Source organism: Saccopteryx bilineata, chromosome 2 (genome assembly GCF_036850765.1).
Source record: "Saccopteryx bilineata isolate mSacBil1 chromosome 2, mSacBil1_pri_phased_curated, whole genome shotgun sequence".
In the NCBI taxonomy this organism is placed as follows: domain Eukaryota; kingdom Metazoa; phylum Chordata; class Mammalia; order Chiroptera; family Emballonuridae; genus Saccopteryx; species Saccopteryx bilineata.
Genome location: NC_089491.1, coordinates 195,568,564 through 195,590,190, shown reverse-complemented (window position 1 = coordinate 195,590,190; position 21,627 = coordinate 195,568,564). Strand labels below are relative to the sequence as shown.

The 21,627-nt window shown below is 40.4% G+C and overlaps 1 protein-coding gene and 1 long non-coding RNA gene across 2 annotated transcripts in view; one reads left to right on the top strand and one right to left on the bottom strand.

Moving 5' to 3' along the window:
• The window catches only part of VEPH1 (ventricular zone expressed PH domain containing 1), a 301,496-nt gene that overhangs the window by 7,312 nt on the left and 272,557 nt on the right, over nt 1-21,627 (top strand).
• On the bottom strand, nt 19,541-21,595 carry LOC136323101 (uncharacterized). The gene is made up of 2 exons (XR_010728914.1): nt 21,463-21,595; nt 19,541-20,408 (listed from the first exon to the last, which is right to left on the bottom strand). It is a non-coding gene; the product is annotated as an uncharacterized lncRNA (long non-coding RNA).

The window sequence follows — 21,627 nt, the reverse complement described above, 5'->3', positions numbered from 1 at the left end:
GAAATGAAGCATCAATACCTCTAGATACCTGGAGGAAGTCATTTCAGGCCAAAGAAACAACTGGTGCTAAGGCCCTGGGGTCAGGGGAAGCCTGGAGTTTTTGAGAGACAGCAAGGAGGCCAGTGTGTCTGTAACAGAAGGAGCAAAGTAAGGAGGTCAAAGGACAATAGGACTTCCAGCTACTTTTGAGAAGTAGAGGCTGGAGAGCTCTGACCTTAGAAGTAACACAAACTGAGTTTCCTTTTCCTGGTTTGATAAGAGTCTGTGGAAAGGCAAAAACAGAATTAAGGATGCCAGTTATAATCTGCAATAATCCAGATTAAAAAGAACAGAGATGTCATGACCATTATGGAGCAATAGAGGTGGTTATAAGTATTCAGATTCTGGATACATTTATGAAAGTGGAACCAAAAAGATTTACTGAGGTAGATGTGGTAGAGAGGGAGAGAGAAAAAGAGAGAATTTCAAAGCTTTTTGGCCTGATAAACTAGAATGATGAAGTTGTCATTAAGTAGGATGGAGGAGACTAAGAGAGGAACTGATTAGGGAAAGAAGGTATGAAGGAATGAGAAGTTGTGCTGTAAACATGTCGTAAGGCCAGTGGCTGCCACCATGGCTATGCAGGTTCTCTTTGGATTCAGGCAGACAGTAAAGGAACAGTGGAGCCAGAAAATGGTGGGCCATTCCATTTATTAAAGTCGCTGTAAGGTATTTTCCCCACTGAGGAAGAAGGAAGGGCATAGCCACGAAGTGTGGAATAATAAAAGCTTTATTTAGTACAGCGCATCCCACCCAACAAGATTCTCTGGTCTGGGGGACAGGAGCCAGAGAAGTCGCATGGGGGAAACCAAGTGGGGGAAATTTAAAGGGTTTTAGGGCAGTCGAGCTAATATGACATGGCAAAATTTCATTGGCTGACAGATGGTCACTCTTTTCCAAAGGACTCCTGAGAAGTTTCTTTTGGTGCTCATGGGTGTGAGCGGTTCTAGCCAAAGTTTCTGGGTCTGGTTCCTCATGTGACCTTCCCCCACTGACCTCACATTCCAACCTTTTATGTTAGATAGGTGCGCCACTATTCATCTGGCTACTTCCTGCTGGTTAGGGACACCATGGGGAGGGGAGGTCAGAAGGTGGTGGCTTTGAGGAGAGTTGTGAGGAACATCTGTTTGACTGTGACTCAAGAAACTTCGCGGATGCAGTCCTGTAAGAATTTTTTAAATAGAGAAGCAAATATGAGTAATATGCTGATAGTTAGAAGAGAACTCAGAACAGGGGCAGCCCAGGTGAGCATGGGTGGCTGCCATCAGGAGTTAAGCGGGTTGTAGAAGGAGAGATCCTTGTTCAGTTTCTCTTGCAGATGGTAAAGGACCCTGATGCTTTCTTCCCTTGGGCCAGTGTCATGGAACAGCATTGCTTCCTGCTTTAGCTCACTCTGGATGCAGGTTTCTGGTGGGAGGGACAGGAGCAACAGTAGGATCTGCATGGCCAAACCTTTTAGTGAGCTGGAGACCAGTAGGGCCCAGTGGTTCCGACTGCCAGCAGTTCTGCATGGGGGCAGCTTGAGGTGAGAGACATGGTTAGAAATGAGGGTAGTATTAATTATGGGGGAACCCTTGGTAGCAAGGAAGATGTTGTCAACTGGATAGTTGCTCCAAGACTTGTAGAATGTCCTGACCCAGGAGGAGCACAGGGCATGATGGCATAAATAAGAATGAGTGTGGAAGGAGATTCCATCCAAACTGCATGTCAGAGGTGGCATACAAAGGAGAAGAGGTCCCATCCACTCCCATAACCAAGACCTGTGAGGGAACTAGAGGTCCAGAGTGTGATGGCAAAACAGAGAAGGTAGTCCCCATGTTCACAAGAAATGACATGGACTTACCCGCTACTTGGCGAGGGTGATGGGGGGTCTCCGAGTCCTGGCCGTGTCAGTTGTCCATGAGACCTAGGAGTTCTAGCAATGGGCCCACCTGGCTGGCTTGGCTCCCATTTGGGTGGCTTGTCCTCCATGTAGAGGCACTGAGGAAAGCCTGTTTCCCAAAAGAGGCAATTGCTCCACCAGTGACTGGGCTGCTTGCAGTTAGGGCAGGGCTTAGTGGGCAGCCACGGGCAGAGGCACTGCTGGGACCAGTGTCTCTCTTTGCTGCATTTAAAGCAAGCTCCTGGTGGGGATCCTCTTTGCAGCCTGGACTTGGATCAGGCATCTCCTATGCCTTGCTCCTGATGCTCTGCTGGCCTCAGGGCTGCCACAAGAGCCTGGGTTTGGAGCATCACCTTCTGCTGCATGTAGGCCTAGTAAGCAACCTCGGCCTTTTTCTACTAGCTGCGACCATTAAAAACTTTAAATGCTATGTTCACAGGTCTCGGATAGGGGTTTGGGAGCTGAGAATAAGAGGAGGGGGAGCTCCTAAGGAGTCTAGCACCCAGATCCGGCCATAAATGCTGAAGCCAGAGGCAGGACAGGACAGGTCTTCCTGCAAGAAGATGAGGGTTGGACCATGGGATCAGAAGCCCTGCAAACTGGCATGAGGGCCAATGCCTGGTGGAGGAGGACTTGATGGGGGAGGGGCTTAAGAACACAGTGGACAAAGTAGGGGCCCTTGGCCAGCAGGGGAGGAAAAAGAGGGACTGGTATTTGCAAGTAAATGAGAACCAGGATTGGCAAAGGGAGGGGAGGAGCCCGATAGGATGGAGGGAGCCATGCAGGAGGGGAAGAGAGTTGGGGGTCGGCTAAGGAGGAAAGATCAGGAGTGAGGTTTCTCTGGCCAAAAAAACCTGTGTTGTTGACCAGCTGGCACAGAGATTAGGACAAGAGGGCAAATACTAGAAACTCTAAATGTAAAGGATCTCCAACCAGTTCCCAGTTCTTTTGATGATTGTTAAATTGGTGAGGGTGTTAAAACCGAAAGTCCCTTCAGGAGGCCACCTGGTCTGATTATTCAGTGTGTTCTGTGGCCTGGCCACAGCAGAGAAGAAGAATAGTTTCCTCTTCTTTAGGGAGGGAGAGTTTTCAAATAAGGCAGTCCAGGAGTGTTTTTGGATCAGGTTTAGATTCCTGTGCTTCTATGGCTGCCCTCAGTTCTCGGAGTGGTCAGAGATGAGAATTGGCATCCTGCAACTCAAGCTTTGGCCACCGGATGGTTAGGTAGAGTGGAAGTGACGGGGACATCTCCACGGGCACACATGCACTCGGAACGGATAAGAGGTCTCTGACACAGCTGCGATTACAGACAGGGAGTCTTGGTGGAAAGAATTGTGGGGAGGTTGGAGGCAGGAGACTTATTGCACTGTGTGCTGAAGTGGGTGGTAGGTCGGAGATCTTGATTCTTCCTTGGAAGGGAAGGAGAGAGGAGCGGCACCAGCAAGCTTCAAACTCCTCCCAGGTTTTTGTACCAAATGTAAGGTATTTTCCCCTCCAAGGAAGAAAGAAGGGCGTAGCCATGAAGTGTTGATAAACAAAAGCTTTATTTAGTACAGCGCATCCCGCCTGATGAGGTTCTATAGTCTGGGGGGCAGGGGCTCAAGAAGTCGCGTGGAGGAAATTTAAAGGGTTGTTAGGGCAGTGGATCTAATATGACGTGGTGAAATTTCATTGGCTGACAGACTGTCGCTCTTTTCCAAAGGACTCCTGGAAAGTTTCTTTTGGCGTGCTTGGGTGTGGGTGGTTCTAGCCAAAGTTCCTGAGTCTGGTTCCTCACATGACCTTCCCCCATTGCTGATCGAACTCACAGTCTCTTAATGGTGGACAAGCAAACAGGCAGAGAAGACCGCTACCTTCTCACTCAGAACTCTCAAGCCTGGATTCACTTTTCTCAGCACCTACCAACCTCAGCACTCCCCAGCAAAACAGGCCAAGCAGAAATAACCCTTCTACAGCAAATAATAGAAAACAATAGCCCCTCCTCATGGAGGCTGGCAGTTCACAATTTTCAATCTTCCACCCTGAGGGAAAGCACAGTAGCCTTCCACAGACTACACACACATGGTGCTGACCCATGCCAATTCAAACCTAACATATATGAAGCACATTAGTTTGTCCTACATTCACCTCTTTTGCTCACTTCACAATGTACACCCCAGGTATCCCTGTGCAAAGAATGAGGTACATTACATAAACAAACTATAGCAACAGCACAAGTTACACAATTGCAATAATTACCAAGGTGCCCTTGCAATGTCTCCCTGTGCATCTCCCTGTTTGCCCAAGGTGCAAACTGGAGATCCACCTCTAACTCCCTACTCCACAGTAGGTGGGAGGGCCTCAGGGCTGTGTCCATGGAAATCTTAAAGTGTCCTTGGTACATCTTGCCAACTGGACAAGAACAGCTTTCAGTGCAGGAGGGCCTCCACCAGAGCTGACCCCCCATCAGAGTCTGTCATACTGTCCAAAAGTGGCATGTCCATTCAACAAGGAAGCTGATGCCCCCATTGGCTGCAGTTCAAGAGTCCATTATAGACAGCCAGGTTCACATAGGGCCTCAGCATCCCCTCTTATCCCTACCATCATGGTAGCTCTGAAGACACTGCCCCAAGGAGCACGTGGCAACAGTAGTAAACCTCTCTACCCCTGCTCCAGAGAGCATAATGCTGTTCACCCCTATGTTCCTACCAGGGATAGTACTCTTTACTGCTGGGTTTTTACCTTCTGAATGACCACTGGCCAAGCTCTGAGTGTGCAGATGGCAGCTTCAGCCCAAGCCTCCTTATCCCCAGAAAAGGAGCTAGAAATGCCTGTTCCTGCTGATTCAAAGCCATTCCACCTGCACAGCACCATCTTTGGCTCTTGCAGCTGCCAGCTCTTGGCCTGAATTTGAACCCACAGTTGTTTCTCCAACAACTGCTGCTGCCAATGTTCAATTTCCAGGGTAAACTGCAACTCGCAAACTGTTCAGCCTCCTTCTCCATAGACATCTTCAGTTACAGGCACTGTCGGTGCCCAGTCTGCTTCTGCAGCTCTCAAACCCAGTCAGCCTCTTTCTCCAGCATTCATTCCAGTTCAAACCATCGCTAGTTCTCAACCTTTAGCCTGACCTACAGTTTTCATATCTGCAGCTCTTTCTCCAGTGGCTATTCCAGCTCATGCTATTGTTGCTGACCTTGGACAGCCTCTCCTAGGGCTGTAAAAAACAGCCAGCCCATGGCCCCCAAAAGGAAAGCCATAAAGAACCACACACTGGGCAGCAATAATCAGTCCTCTACCCCACCTCTCAAGGTGGCAGTGGATCCATACTGATCTGATCTAAATCCAGCTGCTGTGCCAGATGTATTGTCCCTGCTGTCATGGAGGCAGCCAGTCTGCAATTTGCAATCTGCTGCCCTGAGGGCAAGCACCATAGCCTTTCACAGACCACACGCACATTGCTGCCCCACACCAATGCAAAATACAAGTGAGCAAACTTAACATATATGAAACACATTGGTTTGCCCAACACATGTAAATTATAGAATGTCTGATGTCTGAGCAGAGATGTCATGTAGGTAGTTGGATATATGAGTCTGAAAGTAAAGAGTAAAATTTGACTGGACATTATCATTTTGGAACTTAATAGCCTTGAGATTGAATGAGATCACAAAAAAGGAATGAGTGTGGAAAGAAAATAAGAAGGTTTAAATACTAAGCCTAGTTCTGAGAAGTCACAGAGATGATGAAGGATTATTAAAGAACTCTTTTTGCCCAGGGAAGGGGAAATAAAGTTGGAAGGTCGGAAGAGCATGATGTTGTTGGAATCCATGGGAGTCCAAAAAGACCAGAGTAACAGGCTTTATTAAAAGAAAAAAAGGAACCTTTCCAGGCACTTCTCCAGGGAGAAGGGCACTGGTACAGACTAGGGGGTAAATTTTTATAGGGTTTGGGAGAGCTTGAAGAGGTACTGAGTCAGAAGTTCTGGTATGTCCCCTCCTGCGGATTTACGGTTTCAGCTTTCTGGAACACTCCTCACTAGGGTGGTTGACCAGCTTCTTGGAACTCTACTGCCTCAGGGGTGATTATCCAGTAAGTAAGGGTGAGGTCAGGCAGTCAGGTGGAGAAACCAAAGGGCAGTTGGAATTTCTGGTAAATCCATATATCTATCATTTCTCAAATCTGTGGTATGATAAAAAGGAAAAGAGGTTGGGGGAAGGAAAGGGTATGGAGTTCAGGAAGGAGGTTTGTCTCAGACTGGCTATCTTCTAGAGATACTTCCTGCTGTTATCCCTATTGGGTGCCCCCTTCATAAACCCCCCTAGGGTAGTTGGAGTAGGGGTGTATTTATAGGGTTCCAGATTCTTCTGTTTTGTGAGGGCAGGTTTCAGGGTTGATATGTAGGGTTAGGTAGATTTTTCCAATTTTCTGATTGGCGAAGATCTGCTGGCAGTTCAGTGAGCAACTAGTGAACAAATGTAAGAGGCAGGGTTCAAAAGTTAGAAAAATAAATAGAAGAGTAAGTGGATCAATATTAAGACACCCAGTTTGTGTGAAACCACTGATTCCATGTTTACGAATTTGCTGGGCTTCAGAGAGAGAGAGAATGGGAATAAGACAAGGAAGTGGTCATTCCCCCTACCCCTAGACCTACTTCTGTAGATATTCCTAAAGCAACAAGAAGAGAAATTACCTGCACAGCTTGTTTGGTCATTAGACTGATGGGTAGTGTACTAGGAACTAAAAGAGGCTCATGGGGTGGGATTAGGTTGATATTTGAAGTGTTATTAGGGTACAGGTTTCTGTCCAATTATTAAGGAGACATATATAGGTGTTATGCCATTTTTCTACTTTAGTAGCAGTGGGAGTTGTCAGGATCCTGGTGTGTGTGGAACTGTCCATGTGAAAGTCAGTCCTTGGGTGATGCAATGTTGGAAGCGCCTCATGAACAGTCTTTGAACAGTTGTCTGAGTAACCTGTAAATCCTGCAAGTACTTAGGGAAAGGGTGGTTACATTTCTACACTTTGTAGCTAGAGTTTAAGTTTTAGTTACCACTGCTTTTAGCTGGAATTAGCAGCAGATCCCAGCCTACAGTAGGCATGGGGCATTGAGACAAAAGGAATAAAGGAGACACTATACATTAAATAAATCAGCCTGACCAGGCGGTGGCACCGTGAATAGAGCATCAGACTGGGATGCAGAGGACCCAGGTTCGAAACCCCAAGGTCACCAGCTTGAGTGCAGGCTCATCTGGTTTGAGCAAAAAGCCCACCAGTTTGAACCCAAGGTTGCTGGCCCCAGCAAGGGGTTACTCAGTCTGCTGAAGGCCCGAGGTCAAAGCACGTATGAGAAAGCAATCAATTAACAACTAAGGTGTTGCAATGCACAATGAAAAACTAATGATTGATGCTTCTCATCTCTCTCTGTTCCTGTCTGTCTGTCCCTGTCTATCCCTCTCTCTGACTCACTCTCTGTCTCTGTAAAAAATAAATAAATAAATAAATAAAAATTAAAAACAATTAAATAAAGCAATAAAATCAGACTGTCAATACCCACAGTAGAGATCTTTGAGGGATAAATAAAACTCAAATATTTAGGCAAGGCATAGTAGATGGCCCTTTTGTTCACAAGAAATGAGATCAGTTTATCTGCTACTTGGAAGAAACACCTTAGGCTCGTGAACGATGTTCTTGGGCCTTCAGTGGCAATTCCCAGCATGCTGGGCAAGGTCAGGTCACAGGTAGCTGGAGCAGGACTAGAAGCAACTGAACCCTCCCTCCATGGAGCAAGGGGGCAGCTTACTTTCTCGTGTCCCTCTTTTTACAGCAGAGATATGTCCCTTGGTGGGGCCGAGAAGCCTGGCAGGCTTCAGTTCAAGGATGTTTCTTTCCACTCTTGAAGTAGGACCATGATGAAATTCTATGAAGTCCTTTAGGGCGCTGAAGCCTTTAAGAGCATATGCCAAAAGCTGATATTTCCTGACCACTTTTGGGCCTTATTTGCTTTTTCTGTTACTTCCTTGGCCATTATAGACCTTAAAAGCCATGCTCAGAAGATCTCACTGAGGAGCTTGACTAAGAGAGTAAAATTGGGAATCCAGTGTCTAAAGAAGCCTATTAGACTGAGGAAAGAAAGGATTTGATTTGCAGTGTTAGGTGGTTGAAGATTGCAGAGGGTCTGAGTTTGATCTAGGATGGGGCCTCAGGTGGTGGAGGTTAAGGCAATGCTCAGATAAACTACGGACTAAGAGTGAAGTTGAACCTTAGCAGAGAAGACATGATATCTCTTTATGGTGAGGAAGTTAAGAAGGATGGTGGTTTGTCTTCTTGAGGCAGACAGGGAGGGGCTGCAAAGGAGTAGGTTATCTACATATTGTAAGAGAGTACTAGTTTTAAGATTGTATGCTGCTAAATCCTGAGATAGTGCCTGCCCAAACAGGTGTGGGCTGTTTTTGAACCCCAGGGGTAAGACAGTCCATGTAAATTGCTGGGCTGCATTATTTCCAGGTAAAGGCAAACAGAAAGTAAGAGTCAGGGTGTAGAGGAATGGTAAAGAAGGTCTAGGATCATGAAGTGAGTGGTGTTTGAGGGAACATGTGACAGTAACTTGTAGAGATTAGGGACTACTGGATGGAGGGGAATTACTGCCTCATTGATTAGGTGTAAGGCCCTGAAAGTTTTCAAACAGGAAGGATGGGGATATTGCAGGGAGAGTCTGTGGGGATGAATAAGCCTGGTTTAAGAGGTGGGTAATTATTGGTTTAAGGCCTTAGAAACAGACACAGTTACACATTAAACAAAACCTTCATGTACAAATTATAAAGTAAGAAATTTAAATGAGTGTGCTTTACTTGTTTTAATTAAAATTATACTAGAGATGTTTTCTGACAAAGAGACAAAACAGATTACTCACTCACACAGCTCAATAGACAACTGTGCCTTTTTAAGCTTTTCGAGATGGCAGGGAGTTGTCAGCATAGAGGAGAGGAAAAGAGAAAGCAGACAGATGGACAGTGTGAACACCTAGATGGAAAGAAGAAGGGTCAGAATCTGCAGGAAGAGGAGGAGGAGGGGGCTAAAGTGCTGGTGGTGGTGCCACATGGTCAGAGGAGTTAAAAAGATTTAGAACTCTGAAGAGAAAGGAGAGGATGAAGGGGAGAAGGGCATAGCCGTAGCTAAAATTGGTGAAGTGGGAGGATGAGTAAGATATAGCCAAAGCTGGTGGGGAGGGGAGAATGGGTCAAAAAAGAAATAGAGACAGAGCCACCCATCTGTAAGGAGGGAGGAGGGGTGTGAGAACACAGTGGAGAAGGAAGGAGACCCTGGCCAGCAGGGGAGGAGAAAGAGAGAATGGTTTTTGCAGGTGAATTAGAAAGAATTCAGTAAAGAGAGGGGAGGAGACTTTCTGGAGGAAAGAGACTGGAGCAGAAGAGGTCCAGAGAGGGACGAGAGAGGGGTCCCAAGAGAGAAATGTCCCTGGGGTTTAGGCAGGAGAGGGAAAGAGTTGGAAGTCCACCAAGAAGGAAAGATTAGGAGCAGAGGTTTTAGGTGAGGTTTCTTTGGCCAATAAACGGCCTGCATGTAGAACAGGCAGCACAGAGATTAAGGCCAGGAGCAAAGGGAGAAGAGAGCCTGCACGAAAGAAATTTCTGATGCCCTCCTCTTCTGGTGGCAGAAATTGTCAAGATCTCTTAGGATATTATAATAGTAGTAGAAAGCAACCTGGCTAGGTGCCTAGACTTTCGAGAAAGTCCATAGAAGCAGGCTGCTCAGAGTAGAAACCTCCCAAACTGTGGACTTCAGACAGTAGAGTGAGTCCTGAAGGAGTAGAGGAGTAGTAGTCTCTGAGGCCTGAGATTGGGAGGAGCTCATGTTCCAAGGGGAGCCTGGCTGGATGGTTTGGACTGAGAGGAGCCCACAGTGGAGGAGACTGGTGAGAGAAGGGGGCATCCTCACCTTCAGTCACAGTTATGAGAGGAGAAAATTTCTGTAGAAAGAGAGTCTCGGACAGGAGGTTGTTACCCCAATACTGAGATCCCAGGACATAGGAGAGGGGCCTGGCTAGGTGTGCCTAGACTTTCATAGAAGTCCATAAAGGAATAGAGGCAGACCACTTGTAGATATGGGGTCTGAAGTCAAAACCATCTGACCAGGAAGGGGTGTTTTTAGAGAGAAATTTGGAGGCCAAAAGAGGAAGTGGAGGGAGAAACTCCTTACCTTTTCGGTCTGGCAGGGGTTTGGGACAGGGACAGATCGCCAGACAATCAATCTACAATTACACATACCAACAGAATTAGGGAGTAAGCCCAGGACAAGCTGCCACTGCCCATTGCTTCCCTGGTTGTAAGTTTGGATGGCAAAGAGGGATAGTCCAGGCAGTTATTACCCTGTCCTGGGTTTCGGCACCAAATGTTGGAATCCATGGGCGTTTGAAAAGACCATAGTAACAGGCTTTATTGAAAGGAAGAAAGAAACCCTGTCAGGCACTTCTCCAGGGAGAAGGGCACTGGTATAGACTAGGGGATGAATTTTTATAGGGTTTGGGAGAGCCTGAGGAGGTACTGAGTCAGAAGCTACGGTATGTCCCCTCCTGTGGATTTATGATTTCGGCTTTCTGGAATACTCCCCCTTAGGGTGGTTAACCAGCTTCTTGGAACTCTACTGCTCAGAGGCAATTATCCAGTAAGTAAAGGTGAGGTCAGGCAGTCAGGTGGAACAACCAAAGGGCAGTTGAAATTTCTGGTAAATTCATATATCTATCAGATGTCTTTTTTTTTTTTTTGTATTTTTCCAAAGTTAGAAGCCGGGAGGTGGGGGAGGCAGACAGACAGACTCCCACATGCGCCCACCAGGATCCACCCAGCATGCCCACTGTGAAGGGTGTTCTGCCCATCTGGGCAATGCTCCGTTAAGACCAGAGCCATTCCAGCGCCTGAGGTGGAGGCCATGGAGCCATCCTCAGCACCTGGGCCAACTTTGCTCCAATGAAGCCTTGGCTGCAGGAGGGGAAAAGAGAGACAGAGAAGAAGGAAAGGGGGAAGGGTGGAGAAGAAGATGGGCACTCCTTCTGTGTGCCCTGACTGGGAATCAAACCTGAGACTTATACATGCTGGGCCAACTCTCTATCACTGAGCCAACAGACCAGGGCTGAGCATGATGTCTTTAAAGCCAAGTGAAGACACCGTGTCAAGGTAAAGCATTATTAAATGCTGCTGGTAGGTCTAGTGATTTGAGAATTCAAATCAACCTTGATTCAAACACATGAAGTTCATGGGACTTGACAAAAGCAATATCATTGGCAAATAGTGGTGAATGTTCGACTGGAGTTAAAGACAGAATGGGAGGAAAAAAATTGAACAGAATTAACTGTCACAAGGCATTTTGCTACAGAGGGGCAGAGAAATGGGTAGGTAATTAGAGTCAGGAAAGAATTATTTTAGGGTGAGAGAAACACATTCTTTGAAAATTTTTATGATGGGTTTGTTTTTTCCTATCTAATCCTTCTGCCTTTGATTCCCTGTCTCATTGTCCTGACTAGCACTCCAGAATAATGTTGCATAGGCTGGGCATAACAGAAATCCTTTTCTCATTCTTTAAAGGAAATTTTCTGACTTTTCAAGGTAGTTATGATGTTTGCCCCAGGCTTTTAGTTAATGCCTTTTATCAGACTAAGGTAGTTTTATTTCTGTTTTTCTAAGAATTGTTTATCAACTGCTTTTTCTGCTCTTCTGAGATATTTTTTCCTTTTTAATCTGTTAATGTGATTGCAGTAATAGATTTTTAAAGAGAAACCATTATTGCATTCTTGGGATAAAACAAAAATTGACATTTATTTTAACATATTTTCTGATTTGGTTTTATCACCAGAGAAAACCCGAGTCCCTGGGGCTTCTATTTCAGTTCTTGTCATGTTTGTGAGAAAGAACTTAGGTGAGATTCAGGGTGCAGCATTCAAGCAGAGCAAGCAGTTTATTAAGCAAAGTCACAGGGGGCAAACTCAGTCTGAGCCCCTGCCTGTTGGGGTCTTAGCTTCAAGGCTTTGGTTCCTTGTTATCAGGGTTCAAGGCTCCCCTTTGTAGTTTTTCTTGTAACTGTTGGAACACCTGGTCATTCAATGGGTAAGATAAACCCCCCTTGTTCCCTTCCCCTTTTCCTGCCCTGAGAACTATCCTGCCTAACAGTTTGCTATTTTAGAAAGAGTTTTGGAACTATGAGATTAGCTTCTGATTATCTTTTCTTCTACTGTCTCTACTTGGCTTTGTATCAAGTTATACACACTAGTCTCATAAAATAAATTGGGAAATGTTTCCACATTTCTACTATTTATAAAAGTTTTATAAGATTGTGATGATATATTCTTTGACTTCATAGAAAGCTGTAAACACCTCTGGGTATCATGAGATTTGCCTTGTTTGAGATTTTTTTTTTAATAGATTTTAAAACTACTGATTCAATTGATTTAAAGAAAATTAGATTGAATCAATTTATTTGCAGAAAATTTGGGTGGTTTCTTTAGCCACTTTTGGTAAAAATATTTTCTAGGAAATTGTATGTTTTATCTGAGTTTTCAAATTTATTGGCATAAAATTATTTGCATAATCTTATTTCTTGTGTTCTCCTGCATTTGTATTTAAGTGCTCTTTTTTGCTGATATTTTCTGTCATCAGTATTTTTAGAGCTTTGTCCTTTTTTTAAAAAGCTTTTAGTTTATTATTTATCTATATGGGATCTTTTTATCTCTCATTAACTTCTTTATTAATGTTTACTATTTTCCTCTTTGTTCTTTCTCTGGTTGTATTTTTGTATTCTTTTTCTAACCCCCTCAATTGTATAATTAGCCTATTGATATTTTTACTTTCTTATTTCGAATAAAAGCATTTAAAACCATAAATGTAAGTATAAAACTCTAGCTTAACCACATACCCTTTTGAGATATAGTATTTTCATTATGAATTCTAAATAATTTCTTATTTGATTGCAATTTCCTCTTTAACCCATAAATAATTTAGAAGTATGTTATATTTTCCCAAAGAAATTTTATAAGTATTTTTGTCATTAATACATATAAATTAATACATATAAATTTTTTTGCATTATAGTCAGAGAATATGAACTACATGATACTGATTGTTTGGAAGTAATTGAGACTTGCTTGGTAGTTTAGGCTCATCTGAGTAAATAATAACAGCAAAAACTGTGTAGCACTCCCCATGTGCCAGGATATTCTAAGAGCTAATCATATGTTAAAGTATTTATTCCTATCAATAAGCTTTTGAGATAAGAGGGATAATATTATCCTTATTTTATAGATGAGGAAACTGAGGCACAAGTTAACTTGTCCAAAATTTTATAGTTAGTAAGTAGTAGAGCCAAGAATCAAGCCTGGAGAGTTTGGCTTCAGAAATTGTTCTTAGCGACCATAGTACACTGCTTTTTTACACAGTTTGTATAGGCTGAAGAAGAATGTATATTTCCTAATTATTGGGTATAGGATATTAAGTATCTTAATTTTTAAAATTCTTATTTTATTGGTCAAATTTACTATATCCTCACTCAGTATATCTATGTTTGCTTAAAATGTCAGTTATTAAGAGAAATGTTTTAAAATTTTTCACTATAATATTGAATTTGTCAGTTTTTCCTGTAATTTTGGCAAGGTTGCTTTATGAATCTGAGAGCTTTTTAATTATGTATATACAAGTTTAAGGTTGTTATTTTATCCTTGGAGAAATTTTCTTTTTATTATTATATACTAAAAATTTTTATTTTAATAAGTTTTGCTGATTTTCTTTGGCATAGTAGTTGCCTATTTTCTGTTTTTTATTTTTTTACCTTCTTGTGTTTTTATGACTTAAATATAATTTGCAAACACCATGTACATAGACTTTTTAAATAACCCAAATAGAAACCTGTCTTTTAATTGGTTAATTTTGTCCATTTATATTTATTGTGATAAATTATATATTTGAATGTATTTCTCCACTCTTTTGTTATATTTTCTGATTTTTTAAAATTCTCTTTATTTCTTTTCTACAATTTTTAATTATGTTTTTATTATTTTATTTTCCAATTCTGTTGGCTCTACTGATTTGCAATTCTATTTTTATACTTTTAGTATTTTTACAATTTCAGAAAACATATTCACCATATTTCATCAATTCTAAAATAGTTATTTTTTATATATTTATATCTCTGAAAGAAGTATATATTTTATAACTGACTGTGATTTTTATAGTTGCTATTGATGAGGTATTAGGAATAATATAATTGACATTTCCTGCATGTGCATGAACTTGCCATAGCTTTTCATGTTGCCACCATTCAACTGATTTAGGTGCATTATTGTTATTGCCAATGTTGTGTTAGATATATATTTTAAATGTTTTCATAACTTCTAGACATAATGTGGCACTGAAACAAAAACTTAAAACAATGCATAAAAGTATAGGAAGAGAGCACCAGAATATACTGTATTTTTCATTCCATAAGATGCAACTGACCATAAGATGCACCTAGGGCTTTAAGGAGGAAAATTAAAAAATATATATTCTGAACTAAATGGTGTGTTAAAATATTTAATAAAATATACCACAATAATATTTCAACAATGTAAGCTCAACAACAGTGTTAACAATCATTAGCACTGTTATTAACAAATGAGAAGAGACTTTAATGTTCAAATACTCTTCTAGTTGTCTGGGAACCCACAGCAGCTAAAAGAAATGAACATTTGCTCCATAAGACACAGGGAATTTTCCTTCCACTTTTGGGGAAAAAAAGTGCGTTTTATGGAGTGAAAAATATAACTTTTGTATTATTGAGCCAAGTATTCACCATTGGTAGGAATAACAGAAATTCCACATTGTCTTGCAAAATAATAACTGAGAGCTTTATAGAAATTAAAAGAGAGTTTACTTTTTTGTTACTGAGATATTGTTAAAAGATGATCTAGTACACTACACCAAGTAATGTAAAGAAAAATAAAATAAAAAGGCAATTCCCTTGAAAGAGATTAAAGAAATTGTAGAGAAATGAGAGGCTAGTACCAGTTATTCATGTCTTACATAAAATTCTCTTTAGGGCATAATATTACTCATAACTTAATTGGCAGTCTTTTCTCTTTCCTCATAATGGAAGATCTTATAAAATTCATACCTTCTTATATTTGTAGAATTATGATAACTATATCTAAAGTTATTCAACAGGTTTATTCTCATAGTACCATAAAGACATTGGGACACTTTAATGCTCATCTTACATATAATTCTTAAGCAGCACTTTCATTCCGCCTTGTTTAATACCCTAGGAACTATTCTTTAAAATTATGGATTTTTAAAAAATTCATCCAATCAATATTGAGTACCTAATATTTCCCTATTTCTTTTCTGAATATTCTTTTATTTCTTTGTCTTCCTTTTTTTTTTCTAAATCCAAGTTTCCATTTTCTGAAGGATTCATTTTAAAAGTCCCTTCCATGATGATGTATTAGTGATAAACTCTTAATGTTTGTATTTACAAAAAGTTATTTTGCTCTCAATTTTGAATGATAATTACCTGGATATAAATTTTTAGATTGGCAGTCTTTTTATTTCTCAGAAATTTCTACTCTTGCTGTTATAAAATCTATTGTCAGTTTGTCATTTTTTATAGCTAATCTACTTTTTATTGTATGTATTATTTTCTCTGTGTCTGTGGTGTTCTATGTCTCTATTATGTTTTTGATTATGGTTCTTCTGCATATTTCTACTCAATCTTCATTGTGTATTGTATTCAAGTTTTATAACTTTTATCAGTTTTGGAAAGTTTTAAAATATTGTTAAATATTGTCTTTTACATCTAATCTCTCCCTCTGAAAAATCTTATTTATTTACTCATTTACACATTCAACAAGTATTTATTTATCTTCTATTTTCAACAATATTCCAGGCATTGGGAATATAATAGTAAACAAGGCCAACAAAAATTATGGCCTTTATGTCCTTCATATTCTGTCTTAGTTTACCCTCCATGTCTCTTAATCTTTTATATTTTTTTGTCTATATGTGATACATTATTCTCCTCAGCTCCATATTTTAATCCATTGAGTCTTTTCTCAGATGTATTATCTACTATTTCATTCATTCATCAGGTTTTTTCATTTCTAGAAATATCATATGGTTCTTATTAACATTTTTCTGGTCTTTTCTAAAGTAACTTGGCCTTTGTTCATAAAAAAAATTTTTTATACACTGAATAATTTTGAACATATAATTACATAATTTGAGGTCAACAATTACATTACTTGGTTTTCATATATCTAATCTGTTCTAAGTTTTACCTGCTGATGTATGCTTATGTCATATTGGCTAATTTCCTTGAATATTATCATTTTTAATTTTTTGGTTCAGTTTAAATAAAATTCTACTGTGTGAATACTGACTTGTTTGAGTTGAGTGTTTCATCCCCTCAAAGTAGTTTGCTTCTGCTGGAAATTTCAGTGATACTATCAACTCTGAAACTCTTTTTGTTGTTATTGCTGTTATTATTAGAGCTTTGCTTTAGAGACTCTTAGAATGATAGAATCAATGAACTGTGTATATGTGTGCATATTTTTTTTTATTTTTATTCAGTGAGAGGAGAGGAAGTAGAGACAAACTCCTGCATGAGCCCCCACTGGGATTCACCTAACAAACCCATGAGGGGGCAATGCTCTGCCCATCTGGGGCATTGCTCCATTACTCAGCAATTGAGCTTTTTAGCACCTGAAGCAGAGGTCATGGAGCCATCCTCAAAGCTGGAGGCCAACTTGCTCTAATCAAGCCGTGGCTGCAGGAAGGGGAGAGATAGAGACAGAGAATAGTGAGAGGGAGAGGGGTTGAGAAGCAGATGGGCCCTTCTCCTGTGTGTCCTGAGTAGGAATTGAACCTGGGACATCTAAATGCCAGGCTGATGCTCTACCACTGAGCCAACCAGCCAGGGCTATATGTGTACTTTTAAGAGTGGGAAAAGTGATACAAATATATAGAGATTTGTAGAATGTAATGAAAAGAGAGAAGTAACTATGTGTTCTGTTGCATTATACATTATTAAGTGGTTGTGGAATAAATGTGTACAATTGTATCCACGAAAGAAAATATCTGTAACTCACCGTATGTAATAAACAAAAGTGCTGCACAGCAGAATTTTGTTCCAGTAAAAGTAATAATTCTGCTTCATTAAAATAAAAAATACAACAAAGGAAGAAGGTAAAAGAAAACATACTAAAACAATCTACCAAGCCAAGTGGTGTTTATTCTATAAATGGAAAGATGAATTAATATCTAGAAATTTCATACTATATGGTAATATCATACTTTGTATCTAAAACAAGATTAAAAAAATGTTTGGTTACCTCTATAGATACATTTAAAAAATTAACATATAGCTTGACCAGACAGTAAAGCAGTGAATAGAGCATTGGACTGGGATGCGAAGGACCCAGGTTTGAGACCCCGAGGTCTCTAGCTTGAGTGTGGGGTCATCTGGTTTGAGCAAAGCTCACCAGCTTGAACCCAAGGTTGCTGGCTTGAACAAGGGGTTACTCAGTCTGCTGTAGCCCCATGGTCAAGGCACATATGAGAAAGCAATCAATGAACAACTAAGGTGTCACAACAAAAAACTAATGATTGATGCTTCTCATCTCTCTTCATTCCTGTCTGTCTGTTTCTGTCTATCCCTCTCTCCTACTCTCTGCCTCTGAAAAAATAAATAAAAAATTAATATATAAAATTTAAAAATAAAGTGATACATCTTATATCATATGACATTTATAATATCTTCTTGCTTTTGACCAAAAATAAGGAACTAAAACCAAAAACAAAGTGAATATTCTTGCTGCTATCAATTTTCTGTGAAATAGTTTGGGAAATTGTAGCTGACACAATAAGCCATGAGATGTATGTTAGAATTAATTGGAATCCGAAAGGACCAGTGTAAGAGGCTTTATTGAAAGGAACCCTGCCTGACTGTCTCGTAAGGGAGAGTTGTGCCAGGCACAGGATAGGACCACGCTTTTTAAGGGTTAGTGGAAGGGATAGGAAAGGTCGTGGGGTATCATCTGATTGGCTGCTGGACAAAGTATGGTCTTTTATGGAAGTTTGAGTATATTTAACTTCTAGCAGTTTTCAATCATCCAGGACTTCTCAACTTGTGACATCAGACATTCCTTTGTGGTTGGTCATCTGCCACAAGCCCTGAAACAGACTTACTGGCAGGGTTAAAGAAATGAAACCTAAGGTTCCCGACTATTTGATATATATATAAAAGGAAAGAGAGTGGTTTCTAGAGAGGCCTCAAGGGAAAAGAGAAAGAGGTCATTATCTTCTGTAACTTCTTCCTGCTGAGTAGGGGCAGTGAGGGGTTATGGCCTCTCTAAGGATCACTCTCAGTGAGGGGTACAGAGATGCAGTGATGGCTTCTTCTCAGGTAGGGGTGTATTTATAGGGTTCCAGATTTTTCTGTTTCGTGAGGGAAAGTTTCAGGGTTGGTGTGTAGGGTTAGGTAGATTTTTCCAATTTTCTGATTGGTGAACGTCTGCATGCGGTTCTGTAAGAAACTAGTGGACAAACATAAAAGTTAGCATCCAAACGTTAGAAAAATAAATAGGAGAATGAGTGGACCAATGAAAGGCAATAGTCAAGACACCTAGTTTGTGCAAAACCACTGATTCCATGACTTGGTTTGTTTTTTATGAATTTTCTAGGCTTCAGAGAGTGGGAATAAGACAGGGCAGTGACCAGTCCCCCTGCCCATAGACCTATTTTTATAGAAAATTTTTTAAGCAACAAGGAGAGGAATTACCTGTATAGCTCATTTGGTCCTTAGATTGACGAATAGTGTACTAGGAACTGGAAGAGGCTCATGGGGTGGAATTAGGTTGATATTTGGGGTGAGATAGATTAGGGTACAGGTTTCTGTCCAATTATTAGGGTGACACATATACATGTTGGTCCCACACATGTAGAAATTCCCTGATTGGATGATACAGGATGAGAAGTGGATAGAGAATTGATGGACAAGGGGTTGGTTTCATCCGTCTGACTCTGAACTCCAGATGGTCAAGGTGGAGAAAAGTGCAGCCCCAACTGGGGGGGCATAGTTAGAGGCCTGCTTTGAGCATTGCAGCCATGTGGTAGGGGTAGTGAGCCAGGGGTATAGCTGTGTGGTGGGATAGGAGCATTTATGTTGTGAAGCTGTAAGAGTAGGTGGTCCTGTGAATCAAACGGGATTAGAAAATAATCCATTTGTTTTTGGAGAAACTTGATAGTTGACTCTATAATTGTGATGGTTTTTGAAAAATTGGATAGTTCATGTGCTTTAGTAGATGTTATAAGGGAGGTGACTTATTGGAACAGTACCTTGAGCAGTAAAGCATACTCTTAAGGTAACATAATCAAAGATGTTTACAAATCTTTCAGGGTTCATCTTTCCTCACTAGTCTAGAGGTATTTTACTCTCATGATTCCAGGAAAGGGGAAGAACTACAATCAATGCAAGGTGGTATGTAAATGCTGTCTCCTATTGAAAGAGAAGTTTCTAGGTTAACCTTTATTTTAGATTTAAAACTGGATGACCCATGGTTCTTGCCAGCCAGAAACTTCTACATTCTTTTTCCTCCCCTCCCTAAAGGAGAGACAGGACAGGAAGGCCTGATAGGAAAGCCTGACCTTTCCTCCCAGAATAGCAACATCAATTTTCAGATTTTTGGTACCTTACAACATCCTACTGGTTCTATTTCCTAAGTCAAATTCTTGACTTAATTTACTGAAGAGTATGAGGCTGTTGTCTAGGGATATTAACGTAAAACATGTAACAGATATTTAACAGACAGGAACAAACCTTGTTATAAAATTGATTAAACATGGTACAAGACAATATTAAAGTAAGAGGACTAATCACCACAGACAACAGGATTGTTAGCTAGGGTGACTTATTAAACATTCTTCAAAAACCAGTTTTCTGAATGTTCAAATTCTTTTTTCTCTGTACAAACCTCCTACAACCTGCACAAACCTTCTACAACTTACATAAACCCTCAGCTTTCATGCACTTTCTTATCTAGAAATAACTGGATTTCATAAAAACTTGCTTTTTTCTTTTTCTTTCAAAAGTATTTCCATACCATCCACCTTCTATTATCAAAACCATACAATTCCTTTCTAGTTAGAACTCTCGATTTAAAAATCTTTAACCTTTAGTGACAATTAAGTTGACTTTATTTTTACCCTAGATTCCCTTTTCCCAAAGTCTGATTATAAGAGTTCTTAGTTTTTTCATATATTCACCATATGTAGACCAACCAGCTTCAGGTTTGTGGTTGGATTGAGGCATGCCATTTTTCTACTTTAGCAGCAATGGAAGTTGTCAAAATCACGGTGTATGAACCTGTTCACATGAAAGTCAGTCCTTGGGTGATGTTCTTGATCTCCTGGTAATGCTGGAAGCACCTCTTGTACAGTCTTTGAACAGTTTTCTGAGTAACCTGTAAATCCTGCAAGTAGTTAGGGAAAGGGTGGTTACATTTCTTTTACTATTTGATTCATGTAATTTATTTGCCTGGACCTTTTGGTATGGGTGGGCACAACTATTAATTAATACTATAATGGGCAAGCTAAACCTGAAAAGAATTTTATATAACAATTTTCTAACATTTGTCAATTATTTTGTTAAATTCTATTTTAAATGTTTACTTGGGAAAATTCTTTTTTTCCATAATTTAGTAGATTCTAAGTTTGGTTTTTCTAATTATTCCTTTCCTGTTGGCCAAATCTTTTTCTAATTGGTATTGAATATACCTTTGGCAATAAGGATCCCAAGACCCCACTGGTTCTGAGTGGGATCTATTCATTTGAATTACTATGTTCCAATTTTAAGGCAGACTGAAAAAATATACAATTAACAATAAAATTCAAATGTTAACAAATACTATAACAATCATCTTAATAAAATGAATAAGGCTACTAGATTATTAAACAAAATAAATTTCTAACTACTATAACAGGATTCAAAATAAAATTCTTATAGTCACAAATGTTCTTAACATGTTAATGTAATGTTACTAAGTCTGAGAAATGTCCTAAAGAACAAGAGTTACACATATTTAGAAAAGTCCACAAGGCATTGGAGCTGTGGTCATATTTCTACATTTTTTAGCTAGAGTTTAAGATTTAGTGACCACTGCTTCTAGCTGGAATTATCAGCAGGTCCCAGCCTACAATAGGCATGGGGTGTTGAGACAGAGGAATAAAGGAGACACTATACATTAAATAACACAACAAAATCAGACTGTCAATACCCACAGTAGAGATCTTCAAGGGATAAATAAAACTCAAATATTTAGGCAAGGCATAGTAGACAGCCCTTGTGTTCACAAGAAATGAGATTAATTTATCTGCTACTTGGAAGAAATACCTTAGGTTTGTGAACGATGTCCTTGGGCCTTCAGTGGCAGTTCCCAGCATGCTGGGCAAAGCCAGGTCACAGGTAGCTGGAGCAGGACTAGAAGAGACTAAACCCTTCCTCCATGGAGCAAGGGGGCAGCTTACCTTCTTGTGTCCCTCTTTCCACAGCATAGATGTGTCCCTTGGTTGGGCTGGGAAGCCTGAAAGGCTTCAGTTCAAGGACATTTTCTTCCACTCTTGAAGCAGAGCCATGATGGAATCCTATGAAACCTTTTAGGGAGCTGGAGCATATGCCAAAAAGATGGTATT